The sequence below is a fragment of the Protopterus annectens genome, chromosome 1.part2, assembly GCF_019279795.1.
Source record: "Protopterus annectens isolate FY-2018-M chromosome 1.part2, PAN1.0, whole genome shotgun sequence".
Classification (NCBI taxonomy): domain Eukaryota; kingdom Metazoa; phylum Chordata; order Ceratodontiformes; family Protopteridae; genus Protopterus; species Protopterus annectens.
Window position 1 is genome coordinate 82,606,556 of NC_056727.1, and position 19,029 is coordinate 82,625,584.

The following is a 19,029-nucleotide window of genomic DNA, read 5'->3' on the forward strand; positions in this document are numbered from 1 at the left end:
CAGCTACAAAACAAAGCTAAAACTGCAATTCTATTACCAGAACTTCTGCAAAACAAATCTAAAACTGCAATTCTTTTATCAAAACTTCTAGTACAGTACAACTTTGAATTTAATTCTGCAGCTGTAGTTGCATGAACGCATTGTATGGATGTCATGGCATGATACAACTCAAATAAATATACTTTTCTAGTAAAATATACATGATTTTTTTTATGCCTGATGCAGTGACATTTCAATACAGGGCTACTTTAGTCAATTGTTGTAATCAACATTCTGAGCAGTTCTTTAGTGTGCCCACAGAGAAAATAGAGTATAATGCAAAATGAGGAGTTGTGGCAGCAAAAACATATAGGTTCATAGGTTCATAAGTAATTACTAGGCTAACGACTACAAGGGCCTTTTTAAGCTTAGCCATGCATCCCAAATCTCTGACAAGTTCTCATACCCTTGATAAGTGTAAGCAAGGCCTTGGGAGATGAAACATTTACAAGCAGGGGACTGGAACATGGACCAATTTCAGGCTGCCTGTGTCCATTAGAGATATAGGTGCCAAACCAGGGATTAATTTCCTGTTCCCCATCCAAGTTTCCAAGTTACAGTTGAATTGGGTTACAGAGGAACACTGCTTCACATGGAAGGGGAGCCTTTTCCAGAGTCTCTAGGACACATACCTGCCTCTCCAGCAGGTTCTATTTATATTTTATTTATTTTATTTTATCTTACATTTGTTGACCGGGCTAGTCTAACTGGATACATGTCCATTTTCAGTAGAGGCCCGGGGAGAAAAGCTCCAAGACACATACATAAATACAATATAGTAAGTTACAATAGTCCAAGTATATAGCAGCTGTTGTTAGTAAAATACAATACTCCTAGTGAGCATAACACAAGACAGTAGAAGGTAATGTGTAAGAGGTGTTACTATGTACATATATACATATTTTAAATTGCAGTAACACGGTCTTTGGTTGATTAAGGATAGGTCAATAAAGATGAAGAGTATTGAAACTAGTGTATAGAGAGAAAGTTAGTCAGGGTTAGTACAGGGGTATAACCAATGTGTACTGAAAAATAGTTTTAGATTATGTTTAAAAAGTGTCATTGAAGACAGAGATATGAGTTCAGTGGGAAAAAGATTCCAGTGCTTACCAACAGTATTAGAGAACTGAGAGTCTCCTGCTAAGTTGTTGGATCTGCTGGTGTTGATAAAGAGTTTGTTTGAGGAGCATAAATGTTTAAGAATGTTATATGAGGTAATGAAGCAACAGAATATTGGAGTGTTGGTGGGTTGATACAGGGTCCTATGGGCTATGACAAGCTGGTGAAATTGCAGTTGGTTTTGGAACTCTAGCCATCCTAGTTGTTTAAGATTAAGACAGTGATGAGTTCTAAAAGGAGAGCCAGTGGCAAATCTAGCAATATTATTATAGGAGATTGTCAGTTTGTTGAGGTTGTTTTTAGAAAGATTAGTGTATATAGGTGAAGCATAGAGTAGGGTGGAGATTAGGTGAGTTCTGGTTATGGCGGTCCTGGCTACTGGTGTAAGAAAGGGTTTGATTCTATAGAGGGACCCCAATTTCTTGTTGACTGTTTTTATTGTGCTGTTTATATAAGTATCAAAGCTAAGGTTGTTATCTATTGTTATTCCTAAAAGTTTAGTGGTTGAGTCGGGAGATATGATAGTGCCATTATAGATACGAGTGTGAAATTTATTGGTGTGGATTTTTGGGGTGGTGTGAAAAGTAAAAGTTTAGTTTTTTTAGGATTTAGGAGGAGGCAGTGATTTTAAAAAACATTGTTCTACTGTATTAAATGCTTTTTGGGTAAGGGACTGTAGTTCAGTTGGAGACCTGGCTGAACAAATTATTGTGGAGTCGTCTGCGTATTGAATACAGGTGGCATCAGGAATTGCTGAGTGAAGGTCATTAATAAAAATGGAGAATAGGAGTGGGCCTAATATAGATCCCTGTGGAACACCTAGGGAAATAGGGAGGTGAGTAGATAGATTGTTTTCCTATAGCACAGCCTGTTGTCTATTGTCTAAGTAAGATTTAAACCAATTTATGGCTAGAAGTTCAAGTGAGAGGGATTTCAGTATATTTAAAAGGATCTGGTGATTAACTATGCATAAAGCTTTAGATAAATCAATAAAGACTGCAGAGGAGAGAATTTTGTTGTTGCGGTTTTTGTTGATGAAGTCTGTGAAGGTTAGCAGGGCAGTGGTAGTACTGTGGAAAGGTCTAAATCCATGCTGACAATTGGCTAGTAAGTTATTTTGGAGTAGGTGGTTAAGTAGCTGCTTATGGATGCATTTCTCCATAAGTTTTGCTAGAGGAGATAGAAGAGCAATAAGACGATAGTTAGAAAAGTCGTTAGAATTCCCACCTTTATGTAGTGGGATGATATGAGAAATTTTCCAGATAGATGGGATAGTCCCTTCACTTATAGTTATGTTAACCAGAATGGAAATGGGATAGGCTATGGCTTTAGCTCCTTTTTGCAGATATTCTGCTGGAAGTTTGTCAGCTGAGGGGGTAATAGATTTTAGTTTCTGGAGAAGGAAGCAAATAAAGGAAGTTGGAACCGGTTTTAACTGAAATGATGGAGGTGGGCTTGTAATAGATGTAGGCAGATTTGAGGTATCTGGAGATAGTTAACTAGCAAGAGTTTGGATGGCATCTGTGAAGAAAGAATTGAAGGCATTAGCTGTATGTGTGGGATTATCAGGGTTAGAGCTTTGTGGGTTAGGTGTGATAGATTGACCTGGGTATAGTAGTTTGTTAATGCTAGTCCAGAACTTTTGTGTCTTCTTATGGTAAGTTTGTTGTAGTTGGAAGTAGAAGTTCTTTTTGTCTAAGAGGATGGCTGTTTTAGTACTATTTCTAAGTTGTCTAAAGGTTTGGTGGTCAGTGGGATTTTTAGTAGTACGCCATTTTGCCCAGGATTTGTTTCTAAGAAGGATTTTTTGCCTAGTAGCATTTGAGAGCCAAGGGGCAGGTTTAGCTTTATTTCTAACAGAGCGAGTTGGGGCGTGATGGTTGAGGATGGTTAAGAATGTGGAATTAAAATATTCCACTGCTTCATTTAGTGGGAGGGATTTTAGAGGTGACCAATTACACTGCTTGAGTTCTGCTTGGAAAAGTTCTGGGTTAAAATGCTTTTTGGTGCGTATTATCCTGAAATTGTTTGGGTAAGTTAAGTTGGTTTTGCGTCTAATAATAAAAGTTAGTGAATGGTCACTTAGATCATCTGGAAGGGTTCCTACTTGGTATGTTTGATGAGGAGTATTAGTAAGAATCCAGTCTAAGATACTTTCTTTGTTATTGGGTTTATTAATTCTGGTTGGGGAGTTAATAGTTTGTGAGAAGCCATATAGGTTAATATGGGTGGTAGGGTGTACCATACTGCAGGACTTCCAGTTGATATTAAAGTCTCCTAGGACTATGGTTTCTCGTGGGAGATTAATAGAAAGCCAGTTAAGGATATTTTCAAAGACTGAAATGTTATTTCCTGGGGGAAGGTAGATACAAATGATGTATATAGATTTACATGAGTTGATCTGAAATTTAGAAATGAGAATTTCAGCATTATTGTCAGAAGGTGGTCTAAGGTTTGCAGTGGTAACTTGAAGGTCTGATTTATAAAGGATTGCTACCCCGCCTCCCTTTTTGTTGTCCTGTCTAGTCTAAGGATATTGTAACCAGGTGGGGTGACTTCATTGTCTTTAATTGTGGGTTTTAGCCATGTTTCAGATAGGATGTCAAATAGGTGAACATCTAGGAGGGCATGGAGGTGGGCAATTTTATTGTTAATGCTACGTATGTTGAGATGTGCTATATAGAGTGAGTTAGAGGGCTTAGTAGGGGATTGGGTACTGGAGTTATTAGGGTTGCACTCTTTAGTGGCAAGGATATTGTTTGGGCCCAGGTTAGGATGAATGTCCGTGTTTAATAAGGAGTGGAGGTGTATTCTATTTATAGGGTAATGAAAGTTGCAATAATAGTTAAGTGATTTTTTTAATATTTAGCTTGATATATTTAATGTGAGATAGTCTATGATATTTAGCTTGTAGGTAGCAGGGTTTGTCTGTGATGTTTATGTAGTTTTGAGAGATGACTAGTATTGGTGTAGAAGTGTATTTGGTGGGGAAAAGAAGGGTGGGGTATAATGGTTGTTCATAGGAGGTTAGCAGATAGGCAATAGTTAGAGAAGGAAAGAGTGAGAACAAGAGTGATAGTTTTATTTGGTATGAGATGGGTAATTTAGTCATTATATTAGTTTTTAGGGTGAAAACTTAAGAGAGGTAAGTATGTAAGAACAGGTAAGGAGATATGTCAAAAGGTGTGGTGTTGTAACAAGGAGGAATGCGAGGTCAGGTAATAACAGGTGAGGTGTTAAGACAAGGAGGGGTGGGAGTGTTAATGAGTTGGAGTGTTAGATTGGAGCAGAATGTGATGGGGTGTGGCTACAGAGGAATAAATGTAGGAGCACTGGGGGGGTGGAAATTGGGGGCAGGGTAGGGGAGCGGAGTGAGCCCGCAGGGCAAACGGAGCTGGTAGAGACAAGTGAGTGTAGTAGGAGAACAATCAGTGGAATGCTGACTGATAAGGTAAATTAAGTTAAGGTAGTTGAAGAGAGAAAAAATGAAGCAGAGAGGAAGGTTTCCAAGGCGAATATTTGGAGAATACCGTATAGCAAGAGGTGTAAGAAAGAACAACAGTAACAAGGTGAGGACAGTAGTCTGTAAAAAAAGTATTTTCCTGGGGTTTTGGGATAGACGAAAGATACGGACTATGTAAGAGTGTCACCTAGTGGCCAGGAACTGGTATTACAGCAGTAGTAATTTCAGGGGGGAAGGCTGGTCTAGGGCTGAAAAAGGACGCTCAGTTTGGCTAGAGAAGGTAGTGAAATTCAGACTGGGGTAGTTTTAAACTATAGGTTACAAACGGGGTATGGCTGCTGGCTGACCAGGCTGAGAAGCTTTTTCTTACATAAGTGAGGAACAAGCATACTACAAATAAGCTTTACAGCGAACTTGAGGAGCACACATACTTTCTTCCTTCCTTTGGTAGAAGAGTACAGGGGAACACTTATAGGGTGATGAGACAGCTGATAAGTTGGGAAGGGTCCTTTGTTGCCAAGGAGGGTTCTTAACCCTGTTGGAGCGAAGGCCAGCTGGAGTACTGGTAGCAGTTAGATTAGAACAAGACAACAAGCAAAGAGAGAGAAGAAACAAAAACCTTAGTAAGGTAGTTCAGTCACAAATGCCCATACATATTCATAAACTACCAAAATTTTGCATATATTCCCAAAACAGGTTTAGAACAGGAAAGGATAAAGCATTCATCTATTAAACAGTTATAGACCAATAATTAGATGCTGTAGTATAATTGGCAAATTACTTTGGTCTGAAACTATAATCAGTACATTTGTATAGTCAGAGCAAGGTTAATTAACACACTGAATGTTACTGACCCACATACAACTGCAGATAAGATACAACTCTCTACACTGGTATATATATATATATATATATATATATATATATATATATATATATATATATATAAACAGAAAAGCACTATGCTAGGGCTGACAAAATATATCAGTCATTAGTACAAGTACTATAAAGTAGTCACTGTATGTATTAAAAACAGTACAAGTACTATAAAAGCAGTTTCTGTATGTATTAAAAAACAGTTTTATAATTCAGTTGTTTGTACGGCAATGGGTCACTGCGGACACATTGAATGCACATGCCATAAATAATGACTTCTGTTTGGCTGCAGTGATATAAACTACAAGGCTAGAAAGTTTGTAGGATTATAGTTATGAAATATCTAAACCATGGGAGAGGTTAAAGGTAATGGCTAAAAATATTTAGACCGTTGCAGAACCTGTTTGTTTCTTTGCTTCTGTCTGCCTAGTTGAGCTAAGGTAGTTAGATTTAAACACTATGCATTTCAAGAGGCCTAGGTATTTAGAAGTTGCTCCATGTGTGTGGCTAAAGGCTATGCGGTGTCTGGTAAACACGCATATTGAGCAGGCAATACAGCATAATCAGAGGATTACTTCCATGTTCGCTCGTGTTGCCTGCAAGGAAAAGCAGGTGTAAGTAGGTTCTGAGTGAGGTTATGAGCAGGCAAGAAAAAAGTAATATAGTTTTTAAATTAGATTATGGCTACAGCTAGTTAAGCTTTCTTTTAATTCCCTACTTAGAGTTACACCATGTGTGCAGCTAAAGTGTATGCATTGTTTGTAAAACGCGCATACAGAGCAGGAAGTGAGTAAATATAATGGTTACTCTTATATCACATACAAGTTTTAAGTCTTTAGCATGGATAATTCTGGTGCTGTTTGATTTGCATATATGCAGAAGGGCCATCAAAGTTGGGTTTGACGATGCCTTGTAAGCCAAGCATAGATCTCTGCTTAACAGCCAATAGGAGACAGAATACAGGGATAGGGCCTTCAGGTGGTGTGCATAGAAAATTTTACTTTCGCATTGCATTCTTTTAGTGAGGAACCTCTGTGGACATTCTAATTGTAGGATATGCCTGGTTAGGTATGTACCAAAGGGAGAATTGTACTCAATGATAGGTATAATGAATGCCAAATACAGTGGAACAATGACTTCCTTGGACCTAGATGTCATATCTCTGCTTATAAGTTGAACAACTTAGAATAATTTCCTCACTACTGTGAACATGTAATAGTCAAAGGCTGGGTTGCTGTCTAGTGTGTCCCCAAGTGTCTGACTACTGGGTCAACTCTAAGGGGTGTGTTGTCATTATGATGGTTTGACAGGTGGGTGACTTCCCAAATTATACTATTATGTATTTCTTGGCATTTAGTTTTAGTCCATGACTCTGACACCAGGTATTTGTCTGTGTCAACCCTTCCTGGAGAACATTTGTGTCAATGGGGAATACAATAACAGCTCCTAATTTGCAATCATCTGCAAATTTGGTCAGCCAGAGTCCATTGACATTGGCTTTGACTTCAGAGAAAGTAAATGCCAAAAGGGATTGGCCCTAGGACCAATCTCTGAGGGACTCTACTTGTGATTGACCTCTTTGTAGAGGTGGACTCCCCAATTGTAACTTCCTGGTTCCTGTCTGTGAGCCAGCTAGCTATCCACCAGGTGACATAAGGGCTTGCACTTAACCTCAAGTTTGTCAACAATGCCTGAATGGGGTATTGTGTCGATCACCTTGACCAGGTAAAGTTAGGCAGTGTGAACAATTTTCCCCTCATCCATTGCATTGGTGACATTCTCAAAGAAGTCCACCATGTAGAGTAGGTATGACCTGCCCTTGATGAAACCAAACTGGGTTGAGCCCAGTGTCTAGAGTTTTCCTATGTCATAATTGATATTTCCATGATAATTCTTTCCAAGGCTTTCCATACAAGACTAGTGAGACTTATGGGTCTGTAGTTTCCAGGATCTGTAAAAGGCCCTTCTTTGTGCAGAAAGATGACTGCTGCTGTTCTCCATTCATGAGGCATGAAACCTGTTTGGAGGCTACATGTCAAATAGCAATGACAGAAAGCCTGAAATGTCATGTTTTATGCTATTTAGAAGGCATCCTAGAATATTGTCTGGGCCCACTGATCCATAGGTTAGTACTAGGCGAAGTGCCCTTGCAAGACATTGGAAGCCTAGACAATTATCCCTTGTGAGACTCAAACCCTGCACCTTGTGTTGGTAAGGCAAACGCCTTAACTGTTAGGCCACCCTCCCAACCAACAATAACACCTTCCAGGATTAGAACCTGCAACCATGTACTCTATCCTCAGTGTAACTCACCACAAAGCTACCTGTTCCAGTGTTCTTGGACTTACAGAGAGCATTAGCACCTGTACCCTAATGATAGCAAGCCAAGCTGCATATGATACTATTTTCTGAAGGAAGGTTGGGCAAAGAGAGGGGTAAAGTTGGAGCTGAATTTTTTGGCCAGCAGGTTTGCTTTATTTTCTGGCTCAGTATAGGTGTCTCCATTAACACTGAGCTCTGTTTACAATTGGGTATTGCCTTTGAGGTTGCATACCTACCTAAAGAATTCATTGAGGTTGTCCTTGGCCTGGGAAACTATACTAATTTCAAATTTGGCTTTAGTAGACTTTATTTGTCCTCTGAGTTGTTTGTTTAGATTGATGAGAGTACTTTTAGCCTGCTGCATGCTGCACCTCCTAATTTTTACCATGTTTATCTCCTTAAGTTATACAGCCTATTGATGTTATGATTCCACCATGGTGGTTTATTTTTTGAGTTAGATCTGTACTTCTTTCTGGTGGGTACAGCTGCCTCTATGCAGCTATTAACATGCTTGTATAGGGCTTCTTTGAACAGTTCTGCATAGGCAGCAGTGTTCTCAGGGTTTATGGGGGCTTGAAATTTTGCCAGGTTATCACTTCATGGTAGGAAGTTAAACTTAGAGTAGTTCATGAATATTCCAGGATTAGCTGGGGTTCCAAGTTTTATTTTTACTTCAAAAGAGTCCAGTTTGTAAATTGACCTTAGCAGACAAGACATTACACTAGGGGGTACACCGCAGCTCTCTTCCATATTAGTGAGGACCAGATCCAGAATGCATACATACATAATACAAATATTTCAAGCATGGGCATTAATGCTCTTCTAGCCTGCCAATATACCAAAATACTTGTTCACATAATAAGTGTCCAGGCTGTTCTTAAAAATATCTAAAATAGTACTTGCTTTAATGTAATGTAGTAGTCTGTTCTATTAGTCAGCTGCTGTCTCAGAGAACCAATTAGTACACTTCTTATTCCTACAGAATCTTCTACACAGGTTGTCTGATGATTCTCTACTACTTTTTGATAACCCCAAACATTTCCAGAGATAGTTGTCTCTAAATGCCCTATAAAACTGAATAAGATCTCATCTTTGATATCTATAAGAGACACTGTACAAGTTCAGATATATGTCTTCCATAATAACTTAAGTTTTGACATGCCCTTGGTATACTTTTACTGTACTCTTTCAGTTTGCAAGCTTATTTTCTTATAAGGTTTCCATAGTGTTATCCCATACTCAAGTTTGGATCTAATATATCTAACAACCTAGACTTTATTTATTTATTGGCATTTGTTGTCCAGGAAAGTCCAGTGGGTCAGAAACCCATTTTCAGAGGAGGCCTAGGGAGAAAAGCTCCAAAGATAGTACAGAATTACAAAGTGATGCGTTTTTAGATAATAGTAAATGAAAAAGATGTATACAATCTCAGTAATAAACAAAGTAAGGTGCTTAATCAATCAGATTTGATGTTGGTATTGTAAAGACAAAAGTTATAATAGCATATTGCATGCTATAGGAACAACAAATTATATCAACCGATTCTTTTCTGCATTCAAGTAGAAGAGAAGATAAAATTTAAGCCACTAATTGAAAGGAATAACAGTGTAGAAGATTTAAATCTTTTTATACAGCCTATAGTTATATGACTATCATTACCCAATTGGTTGATATGATTAGAAAAACTCAAAGCTGGATCTACCCATATATCCAGGTCTTTAAATGAGTCTACAGTTTCAATCACTGTGTGCTGTATTAAATATTCACCTTTCAATTTATGTCTCCCAAATCTCATATGCTTAGTTTTTGATGTATTTATCAGCATATTATTCTCCTGTGTCCAAAGGTTCAATTTACTCAAGTTCTTTTGCAGACGTTCCTTATCCGTAACACGTGTAACCACTTTACCCACTTTTAGGTCATCTGCATATAGACTGTAGAACATCTCAGATGAAAAAGTTAGTTCTGAAAGATACAATCTAAATAAGTAACGGCCTAGAACAGAGCCCTGTGGGGCACGCTAAATGTAACCAAGAATTTCACCTGTCCAGTTGCTGTGTGATACTTGTGATGTCCTATTTGGAAACAATGCAGCTATCCATCTAATCAAGAGTACATTGATACCTAGATGTTCTAATTTATTGATCAGTGTTTTGTGTATGACTGAAGTTAAATCTATATAAATTACTTCACAGCAAAATTTTTCATTCATAGCTCTTATTATATTGTTATAGAGCATCATGTCACAGGTGATACTAGATCTATTTTCAACATATGGTTTCAAGACCCAGCCTATCCAATTCTGACAATAACTTATCCAATATTTTCCTTCTCCATTATTTTTTCCAAAACATGAAAGTAGACTTAAAGGTCTATCTGACACTGGGTTTATCCTACTCCCCTTTCCCTTAAAGACAGGTTTAATAAACGCATGTCTCCAATCTTAAGGAATCTCTCCATATTTATATGACCTAGTAAATAATACATGTAATGGTATCCTTTTTTAATTTCTCCAAATCTTTTGGGTTTTTAATACCGTAACAGGAATGGACCCCATTCTTTAGTCAAAGTACGATTAAAGTTCATGAATTTAGTATTGTTTCGCTCTTTGATGTCAGCTAATAGTGCTCTTCACAGCAACCGCAATGTGCCCAGTAATGACTCCTGAAATTCGTACAGAGTTACATGTATTGGTAACATATCTAAATTGCTCTTACTACTATTGGAACTATCTGGGTATCATTCTTCCACATCGCTCTTGTTTTTGCCTGAAAATCCTGATATTTTATGACTTTGTGTCTCTCTGTACGTAGGACACTGTAGTCACTCGATATGGCGATTTCAATGATCAGTGTTACTTTTGTCTTCTTTTCCTGGACCACTATATCTGTTTTTTTAGCATTTACCTTTTGAACTGTTGCTAAGAGATGATCCCATGTGATGTAGACTTCATCATTTTCTATGATGCTTTGTGGCTCATATTTCCAGTGTTTTTCAGTCACTTCAACACCATAATGTTTGCACAATCCCCAATGCTATGTTATTTGCAAGCGTCACAAGTTTCTCAAGTATCCTCTAATGAAAATCATAATGTGATCCTTCACTGGGGTCAGCTGTATGACTGTTGCATGAAAGAAAGGTCCAGTCGAGTTAATAATCCTTTCCTGGCAGTGGAACACACTTTAAATAAACTGCCTGCTGATAAGAGAGATCTATGTGATAAGTCTGAACAACTTTTGGAAAAAGAGACTATAGTTCACTTTAATATTTTAGGTCTACAGCGCTATATAGACCTGTCTATCACACCCAGAAGCTTATGTTTTATTAAAAACCCAAGTAATCCATTTGACATGAATTGTGCTGCAGACAAACAGTTCAGAGAATGCTGGATAGCAGCAGCACATAATTGCGTCATAAACTGGCTGAATATCTTGTTGGAAAGGGATCAGCTGAAACAAAAGAAACTTAAGGAGGAACTGGTGACTTTGTCCAGTGAAATCACCAGCTCACTTAATTCCAATTGTTTAAATAATTTAATGGAAAGGGTCAACAGTAAGCTGAATGCTCTGGAAACGGAGCTAGTGGAGTTTACAAAAACAAAGATACTTAAAGACATTGGGGACTATGAGAATGGGCAGGTTTTCGTTTTTTAGACCAATTGAAACCATAGAAACCAATGACATAAGAACAGAATTGATCAAAAGTCCCTGTCAGTCTCTTTTGCTTCTTCCAAGAGCATTAACTGCAGCAATGCACAGGAGAATAAAGAAAGTGAATATCCTCCATTACCACTAGCACAGCAGTTGGAAGAACACTAATGATGTTTTTGGAATGGTGAACAGAATGGTAGGGAACAGTTTATCTGTAAATAGAGCTGAAATGCCTCCAATGGACATTACAACGGATATAATCAGTATGGACCCTTGCCACAACATAATAAAAAAGGTAGATGACATTAATGGTTGTGATCGTAAATGAGTGAGAATAAAACAGCTTGAACTTCACAACTGTGGATTTATACTTTTTTGGAATTTTGCATCTTTGCAGTTTGGTGGATCTGTAACAGTTGTCAGTAAGTCTTGGGTTTTCTTCGTTGTTGCTGTATTTCATAATTTTCTATGATGCTTTGTGGCTCATATTTCCAGAGTTTTGCAGCCACTTCGATACCATAATGTTTGCACAATCTCCAATGGAACAGTCTCGCCACATTATTATGCCTATCAGTCTACAATCCTTCTGCCATTAGTATGTCGCAACCAGCAATGAGGTGCGCAACTGATTCCATTTCTGTTTTACAAAACCAACATTTGTCTTCTCTCAAATGTTCAATGCTCATTAAACCTGAGTGCAAACAAAGCACCCAGTTTAATAATCCACATTTGTTATTTATAATTCAAATTGTGATGCCCTCCTACTTTATTATTTGTATGGAAATAAACTCTATCAATAACAGTAAACATAAATCTGGCTGAAGCATGTTTTAAAGTGTGTTTATACAAAGCACTAGTGGACTTAGCACAACAAATGTCACTCAAATATTCTGACATCCTTACTTTTAAAGGATGCGATGTTTGTCCTACATAAAATGCAGAACACGAACAGGTAGCCAAATATACTACCCGATCTGTGCTACAATTCCGATAAACATTAATATCAATATGTGTAGAGCTATTTATGGGAAAAAAAGCATTTATCCTTATTGACAACTTTACAAAAATTGCAATGTCCAGACGGGAAACAGCCCACTCGTCTCTGTCCATCCAGTCCTAACTGGTGCTTCCCACTAGCCTGCTTATGACTTTTTTATAATGGTTAAAATATCCAGCCATTCTTTTACCCTTTCTATAAGAAAAGAGACATCTTGAATGTATAATTTCTCTTAACTTATCTTCCATACCTAAAATATCCCAATGTTTAGCTATAACTTCTTTCATTAAAGCAGTATTTTCACCAATATTAATAATAAATCTAATAGGTGGTGTATTTTCTTCCACCTAGTTTTATAAGCTAACAAGCAGGGTCTAGACCCCTGACTCGCTGCAACCCATGCTTGATTAATAGCCCCTAGTGGATATCTCCTTTTACGAAATCTATGAACCAAATCTTGTTCATGACTATTGAGATCCAAAAGAAAATAACCTATCCTTATAAGCCTGAAAAATTGAGATTTCAGGATATTGCTGATCATGTGCTTGGAATGACAGCTGGTGGCATGTAACAGGGTATTAAACCTTGAATATTTCCTAAATATAAAACTTTGTATTACCCTGATTGCTACATCCAAATATGTAATGGTTTGAGAGTGGTAATTAATAGTAAATTGCATAGCCCATTTATTTTCATTTAAATAATTCACAAATTCATGCAAATATACATGATCTGCCCTCCATACTCACCAACAGTCATCCAAATATCGATGCCAAATATCCATAACGTCTATACATAAACTGTGAGATTTATCATAAATCAACTGTTCCTCCACATATCCCATAAAGAGACCAGCATATATTGGATCAAATGAAGCTCCCATAGCTGTACCCTTCAGCTGTAAATAACACTGATCTCCAAAATAAAACACATTTTTTTGTGAGAACATGTTCCATTAGACATAATAAAAATGCATTGAAACCAGGGGGATAAAAGCCAGCTTTATTTAACCAAAACTCTAGAACCATAAGGCCAGCCCAATATGGAATATTTGTATAAAGGGCAGAAACATCTAAAGTGCATAACAACCATCACTTTTCAATTTGCATATCATCAATAATATTAAAAAATTGAGTTGTATCTTTAATACGAGAACATACATATTTTAATAATGGTTTCAGATATTCCGTAAGAAAAGCAGAAAGAGGTTCTGTCTATGAGCCTTTATCAGATACAATAGGTCTCCCAGTTGGTTTATCCAGATTTTTATGAATTTTAGGCAACATTTAAAATACTTGTTTCACTGGATCCAACATTGTAAGATGAAAAACTGTGTTTTTAGAAATTATATCTCCCTCCATAACTGTGTGTAAGAACTCAACTATTTCTTGTTTAAACATAGGTGTAGGGTCTAGATGCATCAGTTGATAAAATATGTGGTCCGATAATTGACTAGTGGCCTCATAATAATACATACTCCAATCACTAACCACCACCACCACCACCACCACACCCCCTTTGTTCCCCTTATTAATTACTATATCTGTATTCTGGCTCATGCTATACAATGCTTGTCTTTGTATTCTAGATACATTTCTATTTTATATAGATTTATTCATATCATACCTTAAATGTAAATCCTTTAGAACGAGACTGAAAAATTGCCGCTGTCTTATTTATGGGGGGCATAAAGTTAGATGATTTAGACTTCCCTGAGACATCCTCAGATGGTATTTGTTGAGCAAAAAATGACTTTAAATTCAAAGTTCTGCAAAATGACAAAACATCCTGTGTAAAAATAAATTCTGGCACAAAATAACTGGGTATAAATCATATTCCTTTATTTAGCAACTCACGTTCAGCCTGTGATAACTGCACAGATGAAATATTATGTATATTCTCATCAATATTTATTTCTGTATCATCACTTGCAGAATTGAGTCTAGACTTGTAGCCCCTATTTTTATATTTGCGCCTACCGTTTCAAGTTTTTCTAAATGGGCATTTAACCTTTTACTTACGTGTGATTGTAAAGGTGTAGATATTTCTGTATCTGTAGCAGATAAAAATTCATCCACAGAGATGCCAGATGAGACATTAGGATTTTTTACAATGGATCTTTTTCTCTTTCTCCTAAAAACATGCACATTACAAATTTTATTTTCCACAAACTGCACAGTTTTTTTTTTATATTCAAAGGGTTTACCCATAGAATAATCCTTCACATCCCTTTGAAAATGTACTGTTTCTTAATATAAAATGATATATGTTTAGTTACTTTGTTAATTTGTTGACTAATTTAGTGGAAGTGCGGTTTCTTAGAAACATGTGACCTATTGGTGTTTTATATTTGATTTGTTTTTCTACTATAACTTTCTGAAGAAGTTATGTCATTGAACTGAATGAAAATGCTTATTTTATTTTTTGTATTAAAGAAGTGTTGTGCTAATACCAGTGAGATCTGATCCCCTGGGGGATAGGTTTTCTATGATGATCATAGCAGAAATGAATGCAATGGCTTGTCCATTTAGAGATGGTTTGTTTTGAAATAGCCTTCCCCTTTTTAAGTAGTTTATTTTCCATTTCTCAGTATTCCCAGAGGTTTATTAATCAAGCATGGGTTGCAGCAAGTCAGGTGTCTAGACCCTCCTTGTTAGTTATAAAACTAGGCAGAAGGAGAATACACCACCTATAAGATTTATTACGGGTTTTGGTGAAAATACTGCTTTAATGAAAAAAGTTGTATCTATAATTTGGGATATTTTAGGTATGGAAGATAGGTTAAGAGAAATTGTATCTTCTAGATGTCTCTTTTCTTATTGAAAGGGTAAAACAATTTCTGGATGGTTTAATCATTAAAAAAAGTCATAAGCAGGGTAGGGGTAAGCACCAGTTAGGATTGTATAGGCAGAGACTAGTGGGCTGTTTCCCATGTGGACATTGCAATTTTTGTAAATTTGTCAATAAGATAAATGCTTTTCTTCCAAAAATAGCTCAACAATTTTTGATATTAATGTTTATGGGAATTGTAGCACAGATTGGGTATTATATTTAGCTACCTGTTCATGTTCTGCATTTTATGTAGGACAAACATTGTGTCCCTTAAAATTAAGGATGTTGCAACATTTAAGTAACATTCGTTGTGTTAAGTCCACTAGTGCTTTGTATAAACACACTTTAAAACATGCTTCAGCCAGAAGTATGTTTACTGTTATTGATAGAGTATATTTCCATACAAATAATAAAGTAGGATGACATGAAAGTTTTAATTATAAAGAACAAATGTGGATTATTATATTGGGTGCTTTGTTTGCACCAGGGCTTAGTAAGCAATTGTAATAACCAATGAGGGTTGGGTTTTGGGTATTTAAATGTGATGTAATGAGTGATGTTCTTCGTGTTTCACTGTTGCAGTCATTACATTTGGATAATCTGCTGGCAGGCTGCCCTCAGTCAGCTTGATTAACAAAGTCTTGGGTCCTGCGTCAGTTGCTGTCCCTTCTTCCATGATGTCAGGTTGTCAGGGGTATAAAACATGCAGCTGATGCCATTATATCAGTTTTTCTTGCCCCAGATGTCAGGTGCCCCCCCTAATGGGGAGCAAATAAACATAAAAACACAAAGGTATACCTCCAACAAAAAGCAAATATACCAAAAAGGCTTTTAAGCATAGTAAAGGAAAGTATAGGTATAGTCAGAAGAAATTAGGAGGCTGGAGGGAGGGTAACCAGGACTGCAACAGTGAATTCACTCGAACATCTACATTTATGGTATGTGTACACAACTGTACTATGTTCTTCGTGTTTCACTGTTGCAGTTATTACATTTGAGTAGATTCCCAAAGCTATGGTTGGGTGAGGAGTTTATAAAACATTAGGGCCAGCTATAAGGCCCTGCAAGACAGCAGTGGCAAAGCCAGTTCTGGATTTAGAGAAAATTGGCAAATGATAATGCTTGGTGAAAGTATGTACAGAACTCCAGGTATCAGCTTCTAGGATGTCCCTGGTAGGAACACCTCTGAGAAAGGCTGCAGAAGTAGATGCAGCCCTGGTGGAGTGAGATCTGATCCCCTGGGGGATAGGTTTTCTATGATGCTTACAGCAGAAATTAATGCAATGGCTTGTCCATTTAGAGATGGTTTGTTTTGAAATAGCCTTCCCCTCTGCCCCTGCAGAAAATGCTACCAGCAGTTGTTCAGATTTTCTTCGAGGTTTAGTCCTATCCAAGTAGAATCTAAGTTGTCTGTGCACATCCAAGGAATGCATATCTAGGTTCTGTTGTACTTCCACATGTGTTTCTTTTTCTAAACAGATCAAAGTTTCTCAATCTATATACTGTTTTTCAAAAATTTGTTGTATTAATGACCACAAATTTTTAGTTGAAGCTTTCAACACTTTTTCTTGTACAAGTATTTTTCTTTCCTCTAACTTATCTATTAAATTTTTTGTATATTATTTGTCTGGAAATTCTGTTTTTTTGCATAATAGTAACAATACATAATTTCTTTCCTATCCTCAATACTCCACTCTACTGTTTTTATGGATTTTCTTTGGCCTATCAATTTTTGTGATTTCTGTGGACTGCTACTTCTTTCTACAACAGAGGGGCTATCCTCCCCCTTGGCCCGGCCTGGCCCCATTGTATTCCATATTTTGAGGATTCTACACTGTCATTTTTTTCCAGTCCTGGCACCAGTACACCTACCAGGATTGGGCACTTTTTTATCCTGGGTCTTGTGCACCCAGCTGTCTTTTTTATTTTTTGACCTACTTCTGTCCATGATATATGCTACTGTATATAAATACAGTCTATGTATCAGTGTCGCCTTGGTGAGATTTTGTGAAAACAAGGTCCACCTCATGAAAGTACTCACCAAGACTTGAGTATGAATTCAGTTTCAGCTCTACTGCTCTCCTTTACTTGCTGACTTTTCATCTCTCCATTCGGACCCTATAAGCTCTTGCTGAAGTATTCTCAGGTCATTATTACTAATTCCATCTCATCCCTTTTCTTTGCTTGGATCCAGTTTGTGCAATTCATTTGAAATATAATCTAATTTGATTCCAGTATCTGAAATTAACTGGATGTCACTAGTGCATCTTATCACCCCCTTTGCGGAGCCAAATGATTTTGCATAAGATTTTGTAAATATATCTATAATCTGTTGTGTCTAAGAATACATTTTAGAATCTATACACAGTAGATGGTCACATTTAAATGCTTCCTATCCCGGTCATATGATTAATCAAGACCAATCAAAGCCCCCATTTACAAAGTCATTTGCATCAAGTATGAGTCCACAAAATAAGCTGAAACCACTAAGGATGTTGCTCAACAGAAAATCATAAGTAGCACTTTCAGGAAAAATACATAATCTAATAGTTATATTATGTGAGTTGTCACCCTGAAAAACAAAAAAAAAGGAATAGTGAAAGAGCAATTTGTGCATTTAGCATGTATGGTATCTGAGGATGGACAGTTCCAGGTAGAGAGTCACAATGTTTACAACCAGAGGTCATACACCTGAGCTAGTTGTCACTATTTGTGATGAAGTTAAACAGAAAAGAAACCAGGGGTTATATGTACCTATAATCAAAGCCCAGGAGCCATTCAAATCTAACAAGGACACAGATGTAAACACCAATGTCTTTTAAGACAGTTTTGTCACCACATACACGACTGATAGTAACAGCATTCTGAAAATTTTAAAAGATAATTGGAAAATTTTCAGGTGTTATGAAAATGCTGTAGAAACAGTGGGATCAGGACCTAGAATGGTATTTAGGAAAGATAAATCCCTAAAACAATGCCTTGAAGGTCTGAATAGAGAAAGCAAGGAGGCATTAACAAATAAAAGGCAGGGCACATTCAAGTGTGGTTTTGCACTAAATGCAAACATATTCTAGACAAAGACTATGCGATGATTAATGGGTTGAATATTTTCTCTGATTTCCATTGCAATTGCAATACTTCTTCCATAGTGCATCTAGCCAAGTGTCAAGAGAGTGACAGTTTATATGTAGGAAAAAACAAAAGAAAATGGTGTGATAGAATATATGAACATTTTTTGGATGTAAAAAAAAAAAACTGATTCTAATGCTTTGTGTAGACATTTATCGAAATTTCCTACTCACAAGTTTTTATTTTTAGGGTTACATACTGTCACAAGGAATAGTAGAGGAGACCTTGGGATGATTTACTTCAGCTGTGTGAATTTAAATGGCAAATTAGATTAAATGCTCAAACATCAGCTGGTTTGAATGATAGACTATCACTGGCTAATGTTTTAAGGCTACGTTCATATGATGTGTAACATTTTTTATGGGTTATGTGAACTCTGTCTTCTTTCTTTTTTTAAGTGGATGTTTAATCAACAAATTTATTTTGTGGACTCATGTTTTGATTGGTCTTGCTTAATCATTTGACTGGGATAGGAAGTATTTAAATGTGAGCATTGCATTGATATGATTTTGTTTGTATTTTGATGAACTCGTGGTTACACTCGACAAAAGTGGTCAGTTTTGTTTTTTTATACAATAAAGTTTCCTTTGGTTTTTACTGGC